Here is a 22,732-nt window from a genome sequence, read left to right on the forward strand (position 1 = left end):
CAAGGATATTGGAGAAATTTTGTTAGAAATGAAGATGAATATGTACAGCTTTGTCAAAAGGCAAGATGGGAAAACATCAATGAAGCATATAAGCAATGACAAAGAAATTTAGCCTGGCCCAAAGGTATAACTAGAAGACAGAAATGAAGACGATAGAAAGCAAAGCTTCTTCATAAATGAAAAGCATTTGCTGTGCTCTCATAGAAACTACTGTTTCACAACCAACATGGGTTCATGAGGAGTAGGTCCTGCTTGAAAAATTTGTATTTCCTTTTATAAGATCACCCATCTAGTCGATCAAGGGAAACCAGCTGATGTGATCTTTTGGGATTTCAGGAAAGCTTTTGATACACTTTCTCATAGGATCCTACTGGACAAAATGTCCACCATACAGCTAGATAAAAACATAATACGATGGGTGAACAATTGGCTGATGGGCAGGACTCAAAGGTTTATGGTAAATGGGGTTACATCAGGCTGGCGGCCAGTCGCCACTGGGGTCCCCCAGGGCTCCATTTTAGGGCCAGTTCTTTTCAATGTTTTCATAAACGATTTGGATGTAGGACTAGAAGGCGTTTTGAGCAAATTTGCCGATGACACTAAACTGAGAGGAACTGTTGACTCTGTTGAGGGTGGAAAGGCCTTGCAGAGAGATCTGGACAGATTGGAGAGCTGGGCAATCAACAACAATGTGAAGTTTAAAAAAAGCAAGTGCTGGGTCCTGCACCTGTGACGGGGCAACCCTGGCTATACGTACAGACTGGGGTCTGAGACACTGGAGAGCAGCCCCGCAGAGGGGGATCTGGGGGGTTTGGTGGATAGCAAGCTGAACATGAGCCAGCAGTGTGCCCTGGCAGCCAGGAGGGCCAACCATACCCTGGGGTGCACCAAGCACGGCATCGCTAGTTGGTCGAGGGAAGTGATTGTCCCGCTCTGCTCTGTGCTGGTGTGGCCTCACCTCAAGTACTGTGTGCAGTTCTGGGCACCACAGTACAAAAAGGATGTAAAACTGTTGGAGAGTGTCCAGAGAAGGGTTACAAAGATGGTGAAGGGCCTAGAGGGGCGGAAGTGTGAGGAGTGGCTGAGGTCACTTGGCCTGTTCAGCCTGGAAAAGAGCAGGCTGAGGGGAGACCTCATCGCGGCCTACAGCTTCCTCACGAGGGGGAATGGAGGGGCAGGCACTGATCTATTCTCTCTGGTGACCAGCGATAAGATCCGAGGGAATGGTGTCAAGCTGAGGCAGGGGAGGTTCAGGCTGGATATCAGGAAGAGGTTCTTCACCGAGAGGGTGGTCACACACTGGAAAAGGCTCCCCAGGGACGTAGTCAGGGCACCAAATCTGCCAGAGTTTAAGAAGTGTTTGGACTGTGCTCTTAGTCACATGGTCTGAATTTTGGGGTAGACCTGTGTGGTGCCAGGAGTTGGACTCGATGATCCTTGTGGGTCCCTTCCAACTCAGAATATTCTATGATTCTATGTGACCCCTGTTCCTCCTGAGTTCTGAACCTAGACTCAGAAAATGTGAGAGAACCATCTTGCATTTCCTAGGAAACAAATTATATGGTCTATCCTCTCTATTCCTGATGTCTGTTTTTCTGAAGCATTGCATTGAACCGGGGAACTGTGCATGTTCACTTGAGGCTAGAAATTTCTGCTTTGCTGCTGCACTACTTAGAGTTCTCAACATAAACTCTAAGTTCTCTATGCTCACAGGCTATTAGGCAAACTACAACTTGCGCCACCTTAGCACTGGAAAACACTGAAATGGTGTCTCCTGCAGAACGGAAAATGCTATTCCATCAGCACTTGGTTGGTCACAGCTGAAGTCACAAGCTGTAAATTCACAATCTGAGATTAGACTTTCTAACACTTGCTTTACACCTGTAAAATTCAAGCCATTGCCACCAAATCGAAAAGTGAGAAGTACTTCTTGCGCTCACTAAAGACAATAGATTTTCCATTTATTGAAAGGCACAGGAAAGATTTTGCTGCTAGGTTTCCACAAGCAGTATGTACAAATAAACTATTTTAACTAGTAAATAGCCTCATCAACACAATCAAGTGGTTTGTGACATACGCATGTCTAGCACCTTTCGTTAGAGATAAGATGAAACTATACCTTGTTTTAAAGTGCAAACTTCACTTCCATCCACCCAGCGGAACACAGGAATGGGCACAGTGCAGCAGGCATACCCATGACAGCACTAACCTAAATAACAAAGTTACCTGTCAAACACAGCAGTACAGGTTAACAAATTTACCTGTCAAACACAGCAGTACAAACTCCACAGCTAGCAACTGAAGTTACCTCAGCCCATCCTGTATATATTTAGGACAAGACCATACCATGCCTTCACAGTCACATGCCCATTACTACTGTTAATTATGCTAACAGAATTAATATACTGCTAGCAAACCGAACCAAATTACAGAGTTTGCCTCACTTTGATGCACTGAGGTATTCCAGCATCTTTTCTTCTGTGTTTCTCAACCTTGCTGCCTGAGCCTGCATGATAACAGATTTTCACAAAAGTGTAATAGTCAATGCCAGCTGAAATTAACCCTGCTGTTCAGTCAACAGGGCTGTAGCAGCTCCTTGGACAAGAAACTGTGAGCTAAGATTTCTCTGTAGAAATCTTATCTCAAGAACCATACACTGGCATGGAAGGCATGTCATTAAAGTAACCAAAAAAAGAAGGTCTATATTGAAATTCAATCCTCAGCTAAATTCTCTGCTTACACGATCATTAACTAAGTTGCTCATCATCTCTTAATTTATACAGGTGATTCTGAGCTCCCTGCTAAACATGTAAAATACCCTCTTTGATGGAGGAGGATAAAGCAACAGTGGCACGGAAAAGAATTTCAGTTTTATATGTTGATAGAAATTTTAGAAACAATTCAAAACTGTCACAGCCCCTCTTAACTCTAGTTTTTCTTTAATACTTTAAGGATCAGATTTTGTTTGAGAACAAAAATATTTCCTGATGAAATCTGACACAGTGGCTGAGATACTTTAGGCACCATATTTAACACAAAACAATGAAAGAATTCTGCTAATTTGCATTTAATAAAATCCCAAATCTTTCTGATGAGCCTAATATAAATCCTAACACTTGATTTGCTTAAAAAATAAATAAATCAAGATGTATTGTAAAAATTGTGGCAGATGTATCAACCCAAAAGGTTACCACTAATTAATCTATTGAAAAAGCTATTTAACATCATTTACTGCCACCATGGCAAATATGACAGGTTTACAAATTAACATATTGGATGCTTAATGTTAACATCCATGTTCTGTCAGGTCCTCCTGTGACTAATCGAAATGTAGCTTGAATTGCTGTAACTAATAAGTAATCCTGGTAAATAAAACTGCTTTACCCTGTAATTATGGCAGTATGAACACTATCTTAATTATAGCTGTTTTAGAGCCTCATCTATATATCTATCAGTTATGAGCAACACTTCTAAAGCTTCACAAACAGAAGAGTAAAGATCCAGCATCCAACCAATGGACCAACATCAACATAAGTCAGTTGCCTTGCATGTCTCAGAAAGATGTGTGGAGCCTAGACCCGATCTCAGGCATGAAAAGATGATCAGGAAAGCCGAGTAAATTAAGTGGAAACGTCATCATTCAGGCTTTGGAAGCCTTATCTGTACACAGGATAAATGGTACCAACAATCACTTCCTCCAGTCACAACCAAAACCAATATCTGTGACGTTGCGCAATGAATTCTCAGTTTGAACTAATATTAGAAAAAACACACGACCTATGAAGAAGTTAAGGGGCAGGAGGGTGTTTACATGTGATTGCTCTGGAAAAAAAAAAATTGCACTGTTTTCTACCAATATTAATTCTCTTGGAATCCAGTGAAACTTTTAGGTCATAGCGCATAGCACTGTAGTTACATGCAAATAAAGTGGCCTTTTTCAGCATGGGATATGATAATTAACAAATATCATTTCTCTTGTGTTATTGCGGCAAGCATGTTTCTAAGTCATGCAATGCAACAACCAGCACAGACTTCAGGCACCATGTCATTCTGCTAACTTTAAGAGCTGGAAAAGATAAAACTACATCTCTCTCCCTCATTTCCTAGCCCTAACATCAGTGACTGGGTGTTGATAAGACCACTGCCAGCACTGTACTTTATTGTTAGTTTAAAAACTAGTGCTGTTCCAGTGCTAACCTTAAGTATTCCTCCATGGGATCAGAGTTGCTAATAATAAAAATTATTAAAAGGGAACATTTACTTCTGCAGAAAGCACAGACTGCAGTAACTGTCAAGTTCTGAAAATCAGGATAGAATTGCTATGCAAACCAATACGCAGCACAAGATCCTAAGCGTGAGGGCAATACAGAAGGCAAAACTACTTCATTACCTGCTTGTCAAAACTAGAAGCCAAGACAAAGAGATTTGAAGACACAGGCACAGGGACAGTGACTGCAGCAAGAGTCTGGATAGCAGGAAAGCATCAAGACTGCAGAGGACTAAGGCTGGACATGCAAACTGCTTCACTCTTACCACCACCTAAGGAAGAAAAGCAGAATGAAGGCTGCTGAAAAATTGCAGTGAACTCCATCAGGGTAGTGAAGGTCAAACTCAGCAAGAGACAACGCATTCTAATGAATACTCGCTCAACTCCTGGAAGATTAGATTCAGCACATCTTTAAATCCCACCAATATATTAAGCTGTTCCAAAAAAGAATCTATCACACATGCAAACTGTAAAAATATCTTATTTGTCCTGGCAGAGTTGGTCACACAAGTTTCTCAAGTCTTAGGATAGGCATCTATAAACAGGAAGAAAAAACAAACAAAAACAAATATGTAACAGGAACCACCAGTGCAAGTAAACAGAGTTAACAGTCAATACTATTCCTGTAAGAAAAAAAAACTTCAAATTTGTGTAAAGCACATAAGCAGCAAGTTTTCTGCTAATAATGACCAGATCTGCTCATTAACAAGCTAACAAAGCTAGTCATGGGATGTATGTTTATAGTAACTGAAAGTCACAGACTTTACACTGGGACATATATCCTGTGTGCTACTTTAGATAGCACCTCATACTGCAAGCTTAGTGACACTAGACCTAACACATCTCTGAATGACAGGGTAAACAACTGAGGCTCAATTCACAACAACACTGTCCCATTTTCAAACATTTGTAAGTGATATGGACTGACTAAACCTTTTTCAGGCTTTCTAATACACAGATTTAAGACACTGCAGAAGTTATAACACTGAGGTTCACGTTTGTGAGGTTAAATTACTATGCCAACTAACATTCCAGTAGTTCCTTTTTCATGACACAGATGGTGATCTTGTGCAGGAAAAGTCTTCTGTTTTTTCAGCTGCTGTTTTTTCTCCATTTAGATCACTTAGGCATACTTTACCTATAGATATCACAGTTACAACATAGTGTTACTAACAAAAAGATTTTAAAGAACTTATGAAGTGACCATTTCTAGTACTAAAGTGAAAGAGGAATATTTTCCACATTATACAACTGCCAGCAAAATTGATGCCTTGCAAGGATATGTCTGCAGAAGAGGAAACAAGAACAATTCATGGATGAGAAGACAGTGAGGGCACAACAGCTGGTAATATCCGTTCACTAGAGAGAAAATAAACAAAATAAACAAATTCAGGTTGTATGCACAGTGTTCCCAGCTGATAATCTAGCTATAAAATATGCTTTATTTTTGCCAGTTAACAGACTGTGAGGATGGACAGACAGATGGAAGGAAAACATGAGTTAACAGTGTAAAGGGCCACATTATATTGTTGGCTGTATTTCTCTTTGACCATATCCAAACACTTTGAATCTGGAATAACTTATGTGGAAGACAATTCAGTCAATTTTCACAGGCAGACAGCTATCTCCTATGACACGTATGCTAAGCATAATCTGCTGTTTCAGCCAACTAGATGTATTTGGTTATTTTAACATTTTTATAAGTTAACATTTTCAACATTTACCACAATCTGCATTCAGGGTCGAACTACATTCAGAATAGCTATGAAACATACAGTTCTTCTCGTATTAAAAAAATAATAAAAAAAATAGTTTAAAAGCATTCCTTCTTCACTACAGCACAGGTCTTCAACTGATAGTTCTTGGTTTAAAAGAAGGCAGCCATGTCAGATAATTAGCAGAAGGTCTACCTGAGGGGTTTCCTGGGTAATTTGCAGCTTGACTGACCTATAAAAAATTATAGGGATATAATTCTGCAGTACCTAGAAGTAATGGGTGTTTGTTCAGTTCAGCACTACTTAATTACTTTTCCTTTAGTTCAAAGTAAAAAGGAAATCATTTATTCTTCAAAACATTTCATGAGCTAATTTAAAATAATTGACTTCAAAAGAAAATATGAAGAAAAATGTGAAATTGTTAATATGTTAAAATGTAATAGTAGCAAAAAAGAAAACTTCTCTTTTATAGAAATAGGATAGTTTCCCCCTTAAGTCAGGCGTGAGCTCTGTAGCAATACTCATCATGGTTCAGGGAAGCATACCACAAGAAAAGAAATGTCATTAAAGCTTAAAGGATTGACATGTTTATGCTTAAGATATGTAGGTATTTGTGACCAAGCCACCCTCATTGAATTCTATTATGCAATTACTAATGGTCATAAAGAAGGCCTAAAAATGATTTCAGGATTCACATGCCTTCTACAAATGCATATTTACAGAGCAGTTTCTTAGTGGACAGGGAGGGGAGCGTAACCACAAATCCAATGACACTGGTACCTAAGTGTTTCCACACACAGCTGTTGGTATCCTCATCTTACCCTTCATGGTTCTGAAATGAATGAAAGTAAGAAATTTCTTGTTTACATGTAAACTCTTAAAAAGTGAAAGTTTCGGATTTTGCAGAAAGGTGAAACAGAGCAAGAAACAAGTCAAGATACTTAAGCAGACTAATTACATCATTTCACTTAGGCTCATCTACAAGTTACTTCCAAAACCAGAGCTCAAGTCCTTGTCATATACTTTCTGTTGTGAACACATACAAAGGGAGAGCTATTTCCTGGTACACCCATGCTTCAATCCAAAAGTATACTTACATTTGCCACTACCATGGAAAAAACATTTTCTCATTGGAAAACCAAAGACTAAGCAGCATATGGAGGACTACAGTACCTTGAAATCTAAAAAGCACCTTTTCACATTTTGCCAATTAAGTAGCAAATAAAGTATCTATATTGACATTTGTATACTTGGTAAGTAAAAGCACAGATGGCAGAATTTAGCACTATTGCTAATTCCAAGTTTTCAATAATCATGACTCAGGCTTCAAATCACTCATTAACAACAAGCATAACACAAGAATCCCCCCCAAAATCCAAAGAAAACATTCTCCTCCCCCCCAAAAGCCAACCAACCAACCAACAAAAAAAAAAAAATCAAAGCTGGTGTTAAAAAGTAATCTTTTTGTCTTCTGGTTTCTGAACCCTATGAGACCACATGGGGGAGGGAGCTTAAAGCAAGCCACATCAGTCATACGCATCAGCCATACACATCAGTCAAGTGAACAGTAGTCAAAATGTAAACTTAAAATTGTGAATTTGCACAGTATGAAATTAGAAACTAGGATTCCCAGGCCATATAGTTTTACAGCCACTAAATATTTGATATTAAGTCCTTCGAGGTAATGTCAGAGTACTGTATATGTTGCATCTTCCCTGAGTAGCAGCTAGCAGTGACCCTGACTGGCCAGAGCAGGATCCAAAAGCTAATATTAAAAGTAAAACCAGAATAAAGAAATGCCTACCGGGGATCAGACCTAGCCTTTACTTTGCAAACTCTAATAAATTTGAACATCTAATTCTAAATTTGAAACATAATTTACATCCCCAAGTTAAAGCCTTTGTGGCTGTAGTGGGTTTACATGGCAAGGTTTTGGTAGCGGGGAAGGCTGCAGGGGTGGATTCTGCGAGAAGAACCCAGAAGCTGCCCCATGTTAGGTAATGGCCCCGCCGCTGGTCAGAGCCAGGCCAGTAAGTGATGTTGGTTGTGCCTCTGTGAGAGCAGATTTGAGAAAGGGAAAAAAACTGCTGAGGAACAGCAGCTGCGAGAGAGAGAGAGGAGTGAGGAACAGCCTTGCAGGCACCAAGGTCGGTGAAGAAGGAGGGGGAGAGGTGCTCCAGGTGCCGGAGCAGAAGTCCCCTGTGGCCTGTGGAGAGGCCCCTGGTGGAGCAGGCTGTCCCCCTGCAGCCCATGGAGTACCACAGTGGAGCAGGGTTCTGCGTTGCAGCCCGTGGAGGAGACCACAGTGGAGCAGGTGGACCTGCCCTTAAGGAAGCTGTGGCCTGTGGAGGACCCCTGCTGGAGCAGGCCCTGGGCTGGATCCCGTGGAGAGGAGCCTACGCAGGAGCAGGGGATCTGGGGGAGCTGCCACCCATGGGGGACCCATGCTGGAGCAGTTTGCTCCTGAGGGATGGACCCCATGGTACGGAGCCATATCTGGAGCAGTTCTTGAAGAGCTGCTGCCTGTGGGAAGCCCACGCAGGATCAGTTTGGGAAGGACAGCATCCCGTGGGAGGGACCCCACGTTGGAGCAGGGGAAAGAGAGTGACCGAGAAGGAGCAGCGGAGACGAAGCGCTATAGACTGACCACAGCCCCCATTCCCCCGCACTGCTCAGGGGGAGGAGGTGGAAGAGGGTGGATGGGGGGAAGGCATTTTTGGTTTCTTTCCTTTGTTTCTCACTTCTCTAGCTTGTTAGTAATAGGCAATGAAGTTTACTAATCTCCCTACTCTGAGTCTGTTTTGCCCATCACGATAATTGTTGAGCGATCTCCCCATCCTTATCTCAACCCCCGAGCCCTTTGCATTGTATTTTCTCCCCCTTCCATTTTGAGCAGGGGGAGTGAGACAGCAGCCGTGGTTGAGCTCAGCTGCCCACCCAAGCAAAACCACCACAGTGGTACATACTAGGGAAATATGAACACTCTCTGTAATTCAAGCGGAATGACTGAGCTGACACAACATGTCTCTGTCCAGACTCAATTTCCTTACACGTTCACTTTGCCCATTTGGTCAACAGACCTCTCGTTTTCTGCAATTGAATAACCTAGTTTACTCCAGAAACATTTTCTCAAAGTGAATTTGCAAGTGAAACCAGTCCATGCAGAGATTATTTGGGTGCTCTTTCACTAGAGGAAGAAAAAAAACCACCACATTACAACTTCTGGGTTCCCCACTACAGTACTGAATTCAGAGTTCGTCAGCAGCACACAGAGATGTTTACTGAATACATTTGAAGAGAACTGAGTAGCTAAGAGATATTCCTCAGGCAGAAAGAGGATTAAATTGTTTAAAAAATTGCTGAGCTATCAAGTTACACCTGATAAATAAGTATTTCTGCCTTTCTTCTAATGTTCAGCCATAAAGTGCCAATTCCTACCACTTTCTCTAGTTGCAATTACTGACTTTAATTCTTTTTTTTTTTTTAAAGTTGGCTTTACTGATATTTAAAGGTGGATACGTTAGTTGAGATGTCTCCCAAATTCCATTCTAAAATAAAATGGAATCTAAAAAACATTTTAATAAGAATGATGTCCTCAAGCACATTTATCTCTCGTAAACCTGTGTCTCTTCTGTAATGGTATTGTTTGTCTTGTGCACAAATTGTGCAGTTATTGAGAATTAACAGGCTAGGGAAGAGCATTCCAAAAGGGAACAATAACAAACTTCACACTAATGGTAAGATATTTCTATCTGTTATTTTGTTTTTTGTTGTTGTTTAAGGAAACATGTAAAGACTGTGCCCCTCTCCCTCTTGAGACTACGCACAATTTTTCAAGACTTACTTGAATGCAGTCATAGAAATCTCAAAGATAACTCAGTTCCTACAAGTTTTAAGAGGTCTGATAGCTGGACAGAGAAAGATAGAATGCTTTCCAACAGACATTCACGAAACACCAACAAAGAAATCTTTGCAAGAAGCATCATAAAAGGCATCAAAGACAATACATGTAACCTCTCAGTACGTCTTTAGGAAAAACAGTTTGCAAGAATTTCTGCAGCACAAGAACATATTTATCCTCCTTTATAGTTCCTCCCAACTGTGTATCACATCAAAAGGAGATCTTTGCACATCTTAGTTATTTCCATTGAAATGGCATCTGAAAGGTGTTGAATCGATAATTTCACAAACAGAAATCTTGAACACAAAAACAGTATGCAAGCACAGCAGTATCATAAGTGCACTGCAGGTATTCCTTAACCTTCTGGTCAAAATGACCTTAATTAGTACAGATTTGTGAAAACAGGCACAAAACTCAAGAAGACTGCAACTGGTAGCCCCCTCTATTCTGGTGGGGACTGAAGCCATCCATGTACACGGAAAACAGAATTGTAAAAAACACCATGCAGAGATCAATATTGAAAAACATACTGGATCAAATCTGCATGGTTATTTCAGGACACATCTCAAGACAAGCCTGAGGAACAGCAGCAGGCTTTGCAATGGTAAATCATATCTATTTTGGATTATACAGGAACCTTCCTCCTCCTGCTCCTTGCACCAAAGAAAAGGAGATTGTCAGTTAGGTGTTTAATGCAAGGCAGCTCAGCCTGACCCCAGCCCCAACCTCCCAGCACTCCCTAAGTCATCAAGGCAATCACCACCTTTGGGAAGCTCAGATGGCACTGTTTTAACACTTGACAGGCTGGAAACCAGACAAGTAAGGGGCTCATGGAGGCTAATGGATCCTCCTCTCCTGCTCAGGAAACATTACTTAGTAATCAGAAAGGCAGTACATAAGCGGTTACATACAGCATAAGCTCTTTTAATGCTTTGGGGCATTTTTAAGGATTACCAAGTTTCTGGATGTAAAACTATGGGTACATTTAGCTGGGTATTTGAGAAATCAAGAATTCCACTCATTACTGCTCTGATTCAATGACCTTAAACACATAATCAATGGCTAAACTGATAAATGAGAAGACTTCTTAAGAATCTATTTCTTGAGTGCTGGAACTAAATGTTTTATTCCTGACAGTTGTAATTTATAATTTAGTGACAAGAACATTTGTTCCAGCTGTTCAGGCCCATTTTACACAGCAGAGAGGGAGCCTACAGTATTTCTAAAGCCAGACACTTCATTTGGGTTGGGAACTGCTTGATTTATTTAGCATATCAAGTTATTAGCTAACTCAAAACAATCAGAAGACATTCTTAATGTTCATAATTAGAGCACTCATCATGGGAGCTAAGAGGCCAGAGTTCTTTAAAGCTTCACGAATAATAAAGTGCCAGATAAAGTAAAACAAACTAGTAACTTTTTATGTGAGAGTATAATTTTTTTTCATGTGGTTAAATAGTTTTCTCCATTTTACTGGGATGATTCACGCCATGTATGCTCTTTGCCAGCATTTTATCATTCAATTCACACATTACCATATCTGAATCTGATCTTTCTAGGTTTAATAATCAACATTTCTACAGTCTCTTATTTTCATTTTCACTTGCAGTCAGCAAAAACTGGTTATATATTTTTTCCTCAGAAAGCTTGGTCCAAAAAAAATGAAAACTTTTTCTGAGGCATTGGAGGGCAAAGGGTGATTTCTTGATTCCACTGAATGCCAGTTTCTGCACACTCAAGAAACATCACTGAGGCTTATTTTACCCACAATCTCCCATAGAAAATGGTAGTTTGGACACAGTGCCAAAAATTTACCTTATAATACCAACTATGTGATCCATGAAATTTTATACATAATATATATAAACATTTAACTAAAATAATCTAGTTTATGACCAACTAAACTGTACTTTCAAATATTTCAAGGGGTATGAATATTGTGCTTGCTCACCCTTGTTCACTTAACTCCCAGAGAGCTCCTGCATTACCTAGGGAGACAAACATTGAACTTCTCCAGAATATAAGCAATTAGAAAAGAAGAATTTGCACTGATTTATTTTGTAATATCTGTATTTCCATGTTTGTTTCCTGCTTGCAAATTCAGCTACCTAATGAAATTGGCACGTACCAAAATTGAGTCCACCTTTGCCTACTGCTTTTGGAAATCATTGTTACGAAATACTTAGCCTATTTAAGCAGTATATTGTGTCGCGATATGAATAAGCATTTTCAAGGCTATTAAAGATTTTTAAGTTATATGTGGTGCAAATTCATAAAAAACAAACAACAAAAAAATCAACACACCACATGGGAAAAAAGTCCATCTCTAACCGTCAGGACCTTAGAAAAAGCATGCAATTATTCCTGGCAGATAGTTTATTGTATTTTTAATATTTCTGGTAGCCTCATCTCAAATAGGTGGCAAGTAACAGAATAGAAATACACAGACCCAAGCTCAGATCTTCTCTCCAGCGAGACAAGTAACAATCTTTGGTAGGGATCTGTACTCTTCATCTACATTTCTACATTTGCAGCAGCAAAGTGCATCAAAACTATAATTATAAAACACTGATCGTCTTTTTACATAAAGAAGAATTATTGATTATTGAGCTTTAAGGTGAATAAAAAAAAAAGTTGAATCTTTCTTAGTTTCTCTGCTCACAAGTGTTCAGCCGATACCGATCTCCTCTGTATGCTACCAACACCATAAAGCCTAAACAACTGCTTCAGATCCAACAGGCTTCTTGAACAGCACTGGCAGCACATACAACTAGTTGGTACCGTGACTACACCTGTGAAAATTTGAATCACGTATGATTACAGTTCTTAGGTCCAACTCTGAAAAGTGTGTTAAGATCAGTCTTGCGTCCTAACCAGAGGCCACACAATCCATCTTACCTGCACATCTTTCGGCGAAGGGAACACCAGCAGGGTACTGAAGGATATCAAAAACACAGTCCAATTGCACACCTCTGAATCCTAAAAGCTAAGTTACCCATATCTAAGTCAACAGTGACAGCCAGGCGCTCAGGAATGCAAAGCTTCTCAGGTTTTTCAGGACAAATAAAACTCACTCATTCCCCAAAACATTTTCCATTGAATCACTCTTTACAAGGAACAGCATTTCCTTCAGATAAACACACCATTCCTAGCAACTTTCATGTGCTGACACATGCTCTCACTAGTCACTTAACCCATTAGGTCTGTACCTGCACCAACTCTCAGCTTTCATCTCTGAATGTAACATGAAAAGACTCTTCAAAGAAAAATTTCAATAGTTTTGGAGATTTTTCATCTCCTCTAGTTGTATATAAAGGGTTGGTATGTTCTTTGTCATTTTGTCCTTTTTTGCTTGGAATGCAAAAAACATAGCCTTTTGATAAAGGCTGGCAGTGGCCCAGCTTTAGTTGTAGTTGTTTTAATGTTGTAAAAACACATGGGATGCTCTTGCTTTTATCTTTTGGCTTCTGTAGTCTTTTAGAATTACATACAACATTTTGATTTTCAATATACTGCTGAAACCAAAACACAGCTCGCTGCAAACCAAAACACAACATTCCCGCTTCATTGCTCAGGGCTACAATTTCCTGCCACTGTATCACTGTTCCCCAGCAAGACTGCAGACACAGCCTGGATTTCTGCCTGTCTGGGCCGGGGGTGCAGCTATTCACACGTGGCTGTGGAAATGCTCGCGAACCTTCCCACTGCTCCCCGCACAAGCAGTGGCTCTGGAGTAATGACAAAATACATTTACTCCTAGAAACTGAACACAAGCAGCTTGGTCAGGATAAGCAGCTGTCGACTCTCATCTGCTTGATTTCTGACCCTGAATTAGCACTAATGACAACGAGCCGACATGCGGATGGGAGGCCAGCCCTGCAGTTAACAGTTGCATTAGTACTTGTTCAAGTTTCCCAAATGACATCAAGCCACACGAGACAACTACAGCAGGAGATACAAATATCCACACAGGCCACTGCGTGCTGCCCACGACTGTGGCCAAAACGATGTAACCTGGAAGGATCGGAAGACTGGGTCATACAAAAAGCAACACTTACCCTCAACCAGTCTCCTGCCAGCTTAATGCTCCCCAGCTCTTGCACTGAATTAGAGAGATCTCTCTCTACCTGCTCTCTCCATGGCACACACCTTTATAGGCCTCTATCACCACTTACCTCTGTGGCCTCCTTCCCATGCTGAAGAGCTCTAGGCTCGTTATTAATTTATTTCATAAGGCCCTTTTCAGGTTTTGAATCAGCCCCACTGCTTCTCTCCCCTTTACTCAGTTTTAGTATAAACAGGGCAGACTGGGGAGCCACAGACTCCTACCTGCATACTGGTATTCAGGAGACAGTTCTGCTTTAGAACTAGCATGTAAAGAATGTAATGCCACGTCAAATTTGCTCTCCATTATTGCCCTAATAATTCTAATATCTGACATACCTGGAGGACCACTCCTGAACACTGAGATGGCATTTATATCACAACCCAAGAGCTTACTCAAGAACCAGCTCAGAGTCCACCCATCACTCTTTCAGATTCACTCCTCCTCCATATACATCACATTACCTACACCACTTTTCATTTGTATTTTACTGCACAGTCACTCAGTTTCATTACGTTCTTAAAACAAATCTTCAGTCACCATTAATAATTCAAAGTTATTCCGTACAGTAATGAATGACATCAAGAATTCCAACTCTTAACAGATCATTTATGCATATGCACACCACCACAGGTCCCAGAACAGATACATCTGCTAACTCATTAGAAAGGCTCCAACATTTTGAGGTCCGACTTTTCTTTGCAGAAGCCAGGCTAACTCCTGACTTTGCCAGAAGTTCATCCCTGTAGCCACCATTTTTTAATTTTTTCTTCCAATATACTATGACTAACAATTTTTCCTTTTACATATCTCAGGCTCATCAGCCTGTGGTTTCCTCTACCACCTTTTAAGAAAGTCAGATCAAATTTGCCATCTTTCAGTCCTCAGGTACAAGTACACTCATGCAACACCACATCTTGGGTAGTCTTGCTATCTCATTCCTGTATTCCTTCAGAAAGTTGGGGTTAATTAACAAACCGCTTAGCAACTTTTTCTATTAGGTATACAAATTCCCCTACAAATTCTTAAATTTGAAAGACGTTTCTTAAAGAAGAATTCATCAGAAAGAATTCCATCATGGGAACTACCATTTCTTCCCAATGAGCAACAGATGCAAAGAATGAATTTACTAGCTCTACAGATTATTCTGGCATACTCCCCAGTGCTGCTGTTTTTGAAGATTTATCTTTTACTAGTTTTGATGCCTTTTTACAAGTGGTCCTCCAACTCTTTTTACAGTTCATCTTATTACACCTTATTTAACCTGAGAGATTTTATAAACCTTTTGTATTTTCCTTATTTAGATAAAGCTTTAGGCTTTAAGAGGACTCTTTCTTGCTTTCAACAGCAACCATCAATGCTGCTATTAAGCAATCACACATCTTTTTCTGTCCTTTCTGAACGATTTCTCAGTAAGTGGGAAACATTTACCCTCTGCCTCCAGTGTAGTATTCATGCTACCTGTAACTTTCAGCTTCCTTTTAACAAACTGGCATGAGCTACTTCTCCATTTCCACATGTCTCTTGAAGCTGAGCATGGCTGTGGTAGATTATTTGGCTTCTGTTTCTCCTGCAAGGATCCTGGAACTATTTGCATTATTTCTGCTGCCCCAGAGTAGCTCTTGGACTAACATTTTGAACCAGGCTTGTACACTATTCAGCGCTAAGTCAGATGTAGCTTTCTTGCTCAGGAAAGTAAAACTTAACGTCACTGTGACAGGGCCGAAAGCAAGTAGAGTTTTCACACAGTAATAGGGCAGCTCCAAACACTGGTACCACAGCAGCAGTTCCCTCAATGCTCACAGGACAAACTTTACTTCCCTACTCTTAGAAGTGAAGTAGGCTCAGCTCTGCACATGTCCTACCCGTCACCAGTTAGTGAGGATGATTATATCAAGGTTGCCTGGGGAAAGTGTTTGCCAGTTTCTTTATCAAGACATGAAGAATCACAGAAACAGTTCACTACTGTTTCTGTAATTCTGTGTAACCTTAGTTTTACTCAAGTTAACAAAGTTATGCCAGCCTAAAGCTGAAGAAAGAGGGAAAAGCAGATTTTTTAAAACCCAGTACTTATTTCTGGGTGCCTCCATCTTTCTTCATAGCCTGTGGCCTTGTTGCATCATCCAGCACAACAGTGTTTTCAAGGCTGTACAAATGAAAGCCTGTGAATATGATACTGTACTGACATTCAAGATGCAATTTCTATTTCTGTCTCTGCCACAAACTTGCTCTGTGACCTTGAGCAAGTCATCAGATCTCACTGACTCATATAAATATCTCTGAAAGAGGGTACGGCAAAGCCTTAATAACTGGAGATGATTATTATATGCATAAATTCTCCTCATCATTTTTATCCCTATTTTCATCACTTGCTATTTCACTTTCATTCCAGATATGAAGCAGAAAGCTCAGTGGAAATACACAGATACCATTTCTGTGGAAAAACACAGACCACATTTGCTATGACTCCAAGTTCTCCCACACAAGGGTGCTACCTTCCAAGCTGCTGCAAATACACCACACTCCACAGCAGTGAGGAGAGCTGGGGGGACATGCATCTGCTGAGGTTGCAGTTCATTATGCTCACTATAGTATCAGGTCATGCAAAGTAAGGAACAGACTGACAAAAATCTGTTGTCAAGAGCTCACAACTCAAACGGACAGTGTGGGGAAGGCAAGAACAGGCATAGAAGAAATAACAGTGACCTGGCCAACCATGCCTACCAGCCCCAGTTAGCTAGAGAGCACACAACTTTTGAGACAGCCAGGCCAGCACCTTGCCTCCTGTTATGTCAAACTGCACCCTACAATCTCTTAATTTAGGTTTTTCCAATACATTTCCAAATGGATTTCTTATTTTGCATTTTTCCCCTCTTTTTTTTTTTTTAAGTAATCTATATTGCTTAGAAATAAATAGCCTGCAGTACAATTGCTTCAGCTTCATATTTTCCATGTGATTTTTATTCCATGCAACCAGAGGACAAATCAAATGGAAAACACCGAAAACTCTTCTCTAGAGAGATTTCTGTCCTCCATCTGCAATCATCCTGCAGAATGCCTTAACAAATGGTCAAGAAAAGTTCTGTTTCTACTCGGTGAAGCCAATGCTAAATTGTTGATGGCTTGTCATAAACAAATGTAAATGCATGTAAACAACATGTTTAGCCAAAGGGATCACCTAACACTGAGGGAACTGGATTTTCTAGATAGCTCAGATGCTGCAACATTATAAGGAAGAGCTGATGTTGAATCATCAGCTGTTACTACAATGAAAACAGAGCTCCGTATCTCTGCCTAGCCTTACACTTAATGCCTTTCACTTATTACTAATGAAAAGCAGCACATTGTGAATGCTGCTGCTCCTACTGGATGCCAGCTGGGGAAGGGAAGGAAGGACAAGCAGGATACTTTGCCCACTCAGAAACTCCTGCACAGGAATTCTAGTGGTACTCCTAAGGTCATCGCGCATCACTCCACGAACTCTTCATTAGTACTGCGCTCTGTGCAAAGACTTTTAACAGGGAGAGCCCACCTTTGGTTATGTTTTGAAGCTTCCCTGGTTGAACATTGAAGGTATTTTGACCCACTCATTCACTGCTGAAATATCAATCTTTTCTGTTTGCTGAGACAGAATAAATAAAAATGAAAGTTCACACTCCTAAGCCTTCAATAATATTTTAAATTCCTCATGCTGTTCAGAAGACTGTTCTTCCAGTGAATGACTTCACTGATCTCTCCTGACTCTACATACATGCCAAGGGATTAGAAGCAAGCACAGAATAATCTTTAAGAGAAAATTTTGCATGGCAACTAGGATTCTTAAAACATATTACAGGAATGAGGAAATATCCCTCTTCTAGAGTATTCAAATATTTAAACAGATTAAATATTTATGCACATACAACCCTGGATTCTGCACTAGTCTGCCACACATACTCAGAACGTGTGGGAGTTCAGCAACATGATTTTGTCAAGGTCTGTGGTTTTATGCCATATTTACCCATATAGAAATCATGTGCCTCCTTTGGTATTTGTAATACAATAAACCAAACATAGCATATCCTGTAATATTTTAAGAAACAGTTTTAGACGTGATTAATGTTAACATTACCTTAGAGCCACTAGATGGTGCTGTTAAAGACAGCATGTAAAGTTACTCTGAACCAATCATATAATGAAATAAGATTTAAAAAAAAAAGTGGTCTTAAAATGCTGATCCATCAATTCTATGTTTACTAAAACATCAAGGCTGTTACTTTGCATGGTGCATTGTGCCTTTCTTTTTGAAAAGGAGAAAAAAGTGTTGAGAGCAATACAGTTTTAATTCAGAATAAAGTTTCTATGAGCTAGATTCAGCATCAGTGACCTTTTAGGCATCTGGCCATGGAAGAGAAAGCATGATTGTGAGAACCATACCTACACTCTTGATACGTTGCTGGGGCAGAGATAGCATGCAGGCTGCTTCCAGCCCAGCTCAAGACACTCAAGTGAAGTGCCGCCTGGCACAGCATACTTGCTATTCAATGTCTTCAGCTAGCTGCAAAGGAAGATGCTAGCAGCCAGCATGAAAATCAAACCATGTTCCCTTCCGACACCCACAGTCAGGGAGGAAAGAAAGCCTCTTTGCACTGGGAACGCACTGTCCTGCTCTCTGGAAGGCAGGCCACAAGGCCTTTCCCTTGCTCCTTGCAAAGCTGCAGAGGAGGCTCCTTTCCACTGTACGCCTCAGGGTTGGGAGGCCAGGCCCTGAAATCCCTAGACCTGAGCGGGTTGGGGGAAGAATTTTATCCAAAATGCATTTCAGAAAGTATATAAATTACCCTGAAGTGATGCCTGCAAAAAACAGGCTTCTAACATTTTGGGCCTTACTGGACTGTAAAGAACATGTTTCCTTTCATCCACGTTGTCCATTTTCTCTAAATTGTTCAATGGGACGAGTAGGAACGCTTCCAGCCCCAAGTGCCCACAGTCCCAGGGCTTCAGCACTGCACAGGACAACAGGGAATATGAATTTAACCTCTCAGGTGGAAAAGGCAGTGCAGTTTGGGTCCCCCTGCTTCTCTCAGCCAAATGTAAAAACAAAAACAAACAAACAAACAAACTGCAGAAGCAGGATCCACAACCTGGCCCTGTGAGCGGCCTCCCCCTGCCAGTGCCCACCCCCAGGGAGCGGGGTGGGCACTGCAGGGGACAAGCGCCCGACTCCCGCTCCCTCTGCAGAAGGGTGCAGCCCCCCAGGCCTGGCACGGCTGGGCAAGCCCCAGGCCTACCACTCTGCCAGGTATCCAAGACTTTTTTTTAATTTTTATTTTTAAATTAATACCCCTTTCCAGAGCTTTGACAGCAGCTAAATGGACTCCTTCAGGACACCAATTTTAGACACCTACATGCCAGCCAAACCTCACGTCAGCACTTCTTTTGGTTTGTGTTTTTGTCACTTCAGAAAAGAACACTGTATGCTAAAATATAGCATTTTCCAAAGCCTGGAATTCACTGGCCATCACCCAGTTATTTCAGACTGACTTCATTTCTACCTTTTTGCCCCTTGACTAACAAAATAACAGCTGTGAATATTTCATGTAAAACAACTCATGAAAAAGAGGTCATTCCCCTCTTGCACCCGCTTTATCACATAAACGCAAGCTGTGCCAGATGACCACAAGCTGTGTATGTGGACAGAAACAACCTCAATGTTAGCAGCCCTTGTGCCAAGGAAACCTAAAGTGCATGACACACAGACACAGACACAGATTTCTAGGTTGGAAGAGACCTCAAGATCATCGAGTCCAACCTCCGACCTAACACTAAGTACTCCACTAAACCATATCACTAAGCTCTACATCTAAACGTCTTTTAAAGACCTCCAGGGATGGCGACTCCACCACCTCCCTGGGCAGCCCATTCCAATGCTTAATAACCCTTTCGGTAAAGAAGTTCTTCCTAACATCCAACCTAAAACTCCCCTGGCGCAACTTTCGCCCATTCCCCCTCGTCCTGTCACCAGGCACGTGGGAGAACAGACCAACCCCCACCTCACTACAGCTTCCTTTAAGGTAACTGTAGAGAGCGATAAGGTCGCCCCTGAGCCTCCTCTTCTCCAGGCTGAACAAGCCCAGCTCCCTCAGCCGCTCCTCGTAAGACTTGTTCTCCAGACCCCTCACCAGCTTGGTCGCCCTTCTCTGGACTCGCTCGAGCACGTCCATGTCCTTCCTGTAGCGAGGGGCCCAAAAAATGGATACAAAATAAACATGGATACATGTTTACATGTTATGTTGTTATGTTATGTTATGTTATACATGTTGTTATGTTATGTTATGTTATACATGATACATGTTTATGGATACATTTGTATCCATACATGGATACAAAATAAACGAAAGACTGGGGAAGTGCCTTTTTTTAACATAGTAAATTTAAGAATTAAGGAAGAGATACAATCACCTCAACTTTCAAACAGATTACATGAGATACAAAGTTATGCAGCATTTTAGCCATAGAACTACATGTTTATTGCAGTTATGAGAACCGGAAAGGCCAAGTTAGTTATTACCCCAAGAATCTTTGACAGTTTACTCTAAACCTTCTCTAACTTGTGACAGTGAGCCTGAAGACAGCTCACAACTGCAAGTTCAAAAGCATGTATGTGGACTATAATAAATGTTGCTCACCACCTGAAATGTGTTACCAATTGCATGTACTTCAGTGGATTGCAGTCCTGGCTATTAACAGTTTAATAACAGTTCTGTGAATTAGCATTAAATTACAGTGAATGTTAGAGAAGAGGTTCTAATATTTACATTAGTGCCTAATGAGTTCCCCATAATTAATATAATTACACTGAACCACAGAAATTAATATTCAACCAATTATTTTAAAGAGCTATCCAGTATACGTAGAGACTTTTTGAAGACATCCTCCCAATAACAATAGAGCATTTCATGAAAGCACAGGCCCCAATTCTGCCATGAGCTCTGCAGGGGGGAATTTCATTGCAGAATCAAGGCATGGGCCCCCACTGAGGTTTTGGAGTAAATTCATTTACCTAATCTCCTAAGCACTCACCTTATCTCTTTATGCTTGCCATAGAAATACTCCAAGACACAGCAGAAAAGTATTAAATCCCACATTCCACCTCAGGCATGACTTCTAACATTGTAACACAACCCAGATAAAATAGCAAGGGACATATGGCACAGACACATAAATTATTTCAACTGACTCCTCCAAGGATCCCACCAGAAATGGTGAAATACTCTGCTTATAGTTCCAGACAGTTTGCTTCATAAGGCAGAAGGATTAAAAAAATAAAAATAAAACTTTTACCTGTGAGGAATGTGCAAAATCCTTGTCCTCATTCTTGAAAGGCAGACTTCATGGAGATGCACAGATGTGCAGACTCTGAAAGTCAGGTATCTTCAAAGTCCCCCTAGTGACAGTTTAAAGATGATTACTTTGAGTAGCCATATTCAAACATGAGCCTAATGCTTTTGTCTCAATTTTTCAAAATATTTTGTATTTGGAGATAGCTGACCCAATTTTCCACTTGTTTGTTTAGGAGCTATTTCATCTTTGATCAAAAGACAGATCACTTTCTTTCCTCACCTGCTATGTCACGTTTAAATATACACCACACTGCTGTTTCATTTTTCTACAGCAAAGCCTAGACGAGGACTTCAGAGATACTATCCTTCAGAGTAACTGATAGCATTAAGGGCAAAAGGTTAGGTATGCAAGTCTTACATATTAAAGGATAATTAATCTTCTTGCATGTTCTGCCATCACTGCTGTGTCTTCAGACATTAGATCCAGTTCTGCTTCCAAGAGAGCGCAATTTATTGTTTTAAATAGCACTTGGGAAGAACAGCAGAGAAGCATCTCTCTTCCTTCCCACCCACTCCCCCTACTCCAAATCTACTGGAAGTTAATTTCAGAGTAAACACAAAGCAAACAAAATTTGTCAGCCAGCCCACCCAGAATCACATTATACTCTAAGAAAGCCTGCCTTATGGTGGAAGAACAGACATGAAGTTTTCAAGCTAGCATTCAAAGACAAGGTCTCAACTTGAAAGATGCTCATTTAGAATAAAACACTGCTCCTGCTGTGCCAAAGCCAAATGCTACCTTTCTGAAGGGTACCTGCCTACTAAACACATACACACACACACACACACACAAAACAAACAAACAAACAAACAAAAAAAAACAACACAGAGAAAGGAGCATAGTAATTAATGATTTTCAAAGGAAAAGGGCTCCTTGCTACCCAGCTCTTTTAAACTTGCTCTCAAGAACTCCTTATACTTGAGGCAGTCATTCCATCGGGAGCTGGGGAAGTGTTTGTCAGAGAAAGAAGTGGCACAAATCCCGGCTGGCAGATGATCATGCTCTCCCTCCACTACCCCTTCACCTCCCACCTCCCCCAAAGCATCTGATCCTAAGCTACTCAAGGACATCCTCCAAAATAGTTCTGCTATTGATATTCTCTCTGTAGTAACTTTTCACTTGTCTGCTGCAGCTACTAATGTTACATTACTCTGCAGCTATTGGTATCTAAGACATTGAGTCCTGCCTCACTGTTTGCTCTAATGATTTCCCATGACAGCAAATGCTCCACACTGTTTATCTGTCATGATAAGCATTTCCCAAACACCTTTTGAGCATGTTTCTTCTCAGCAGCACCAGCAAGCACTCCCTTATTCCTGTACTGTTAGACAAGGTGAATAGGAGCACCGCACTCCTGATGT

Source organism: Cygnus atratus, chromosome 9 (assembly GCF_013377495.2).
Source record: "Cygnus atratus isolate AKBS03 ecotype Queensland, Australia chromosome 9, CAtr_DNAZoo_HiC_assembly, whole genome shotgun sequence".
Classification (NCBI taxonomy): domain Eukaryota; kingdom Metazoa; phylum Chordata; class Aves; order Anseriformes; family Anatidae; genus Cygnus; species Cygnus atratus.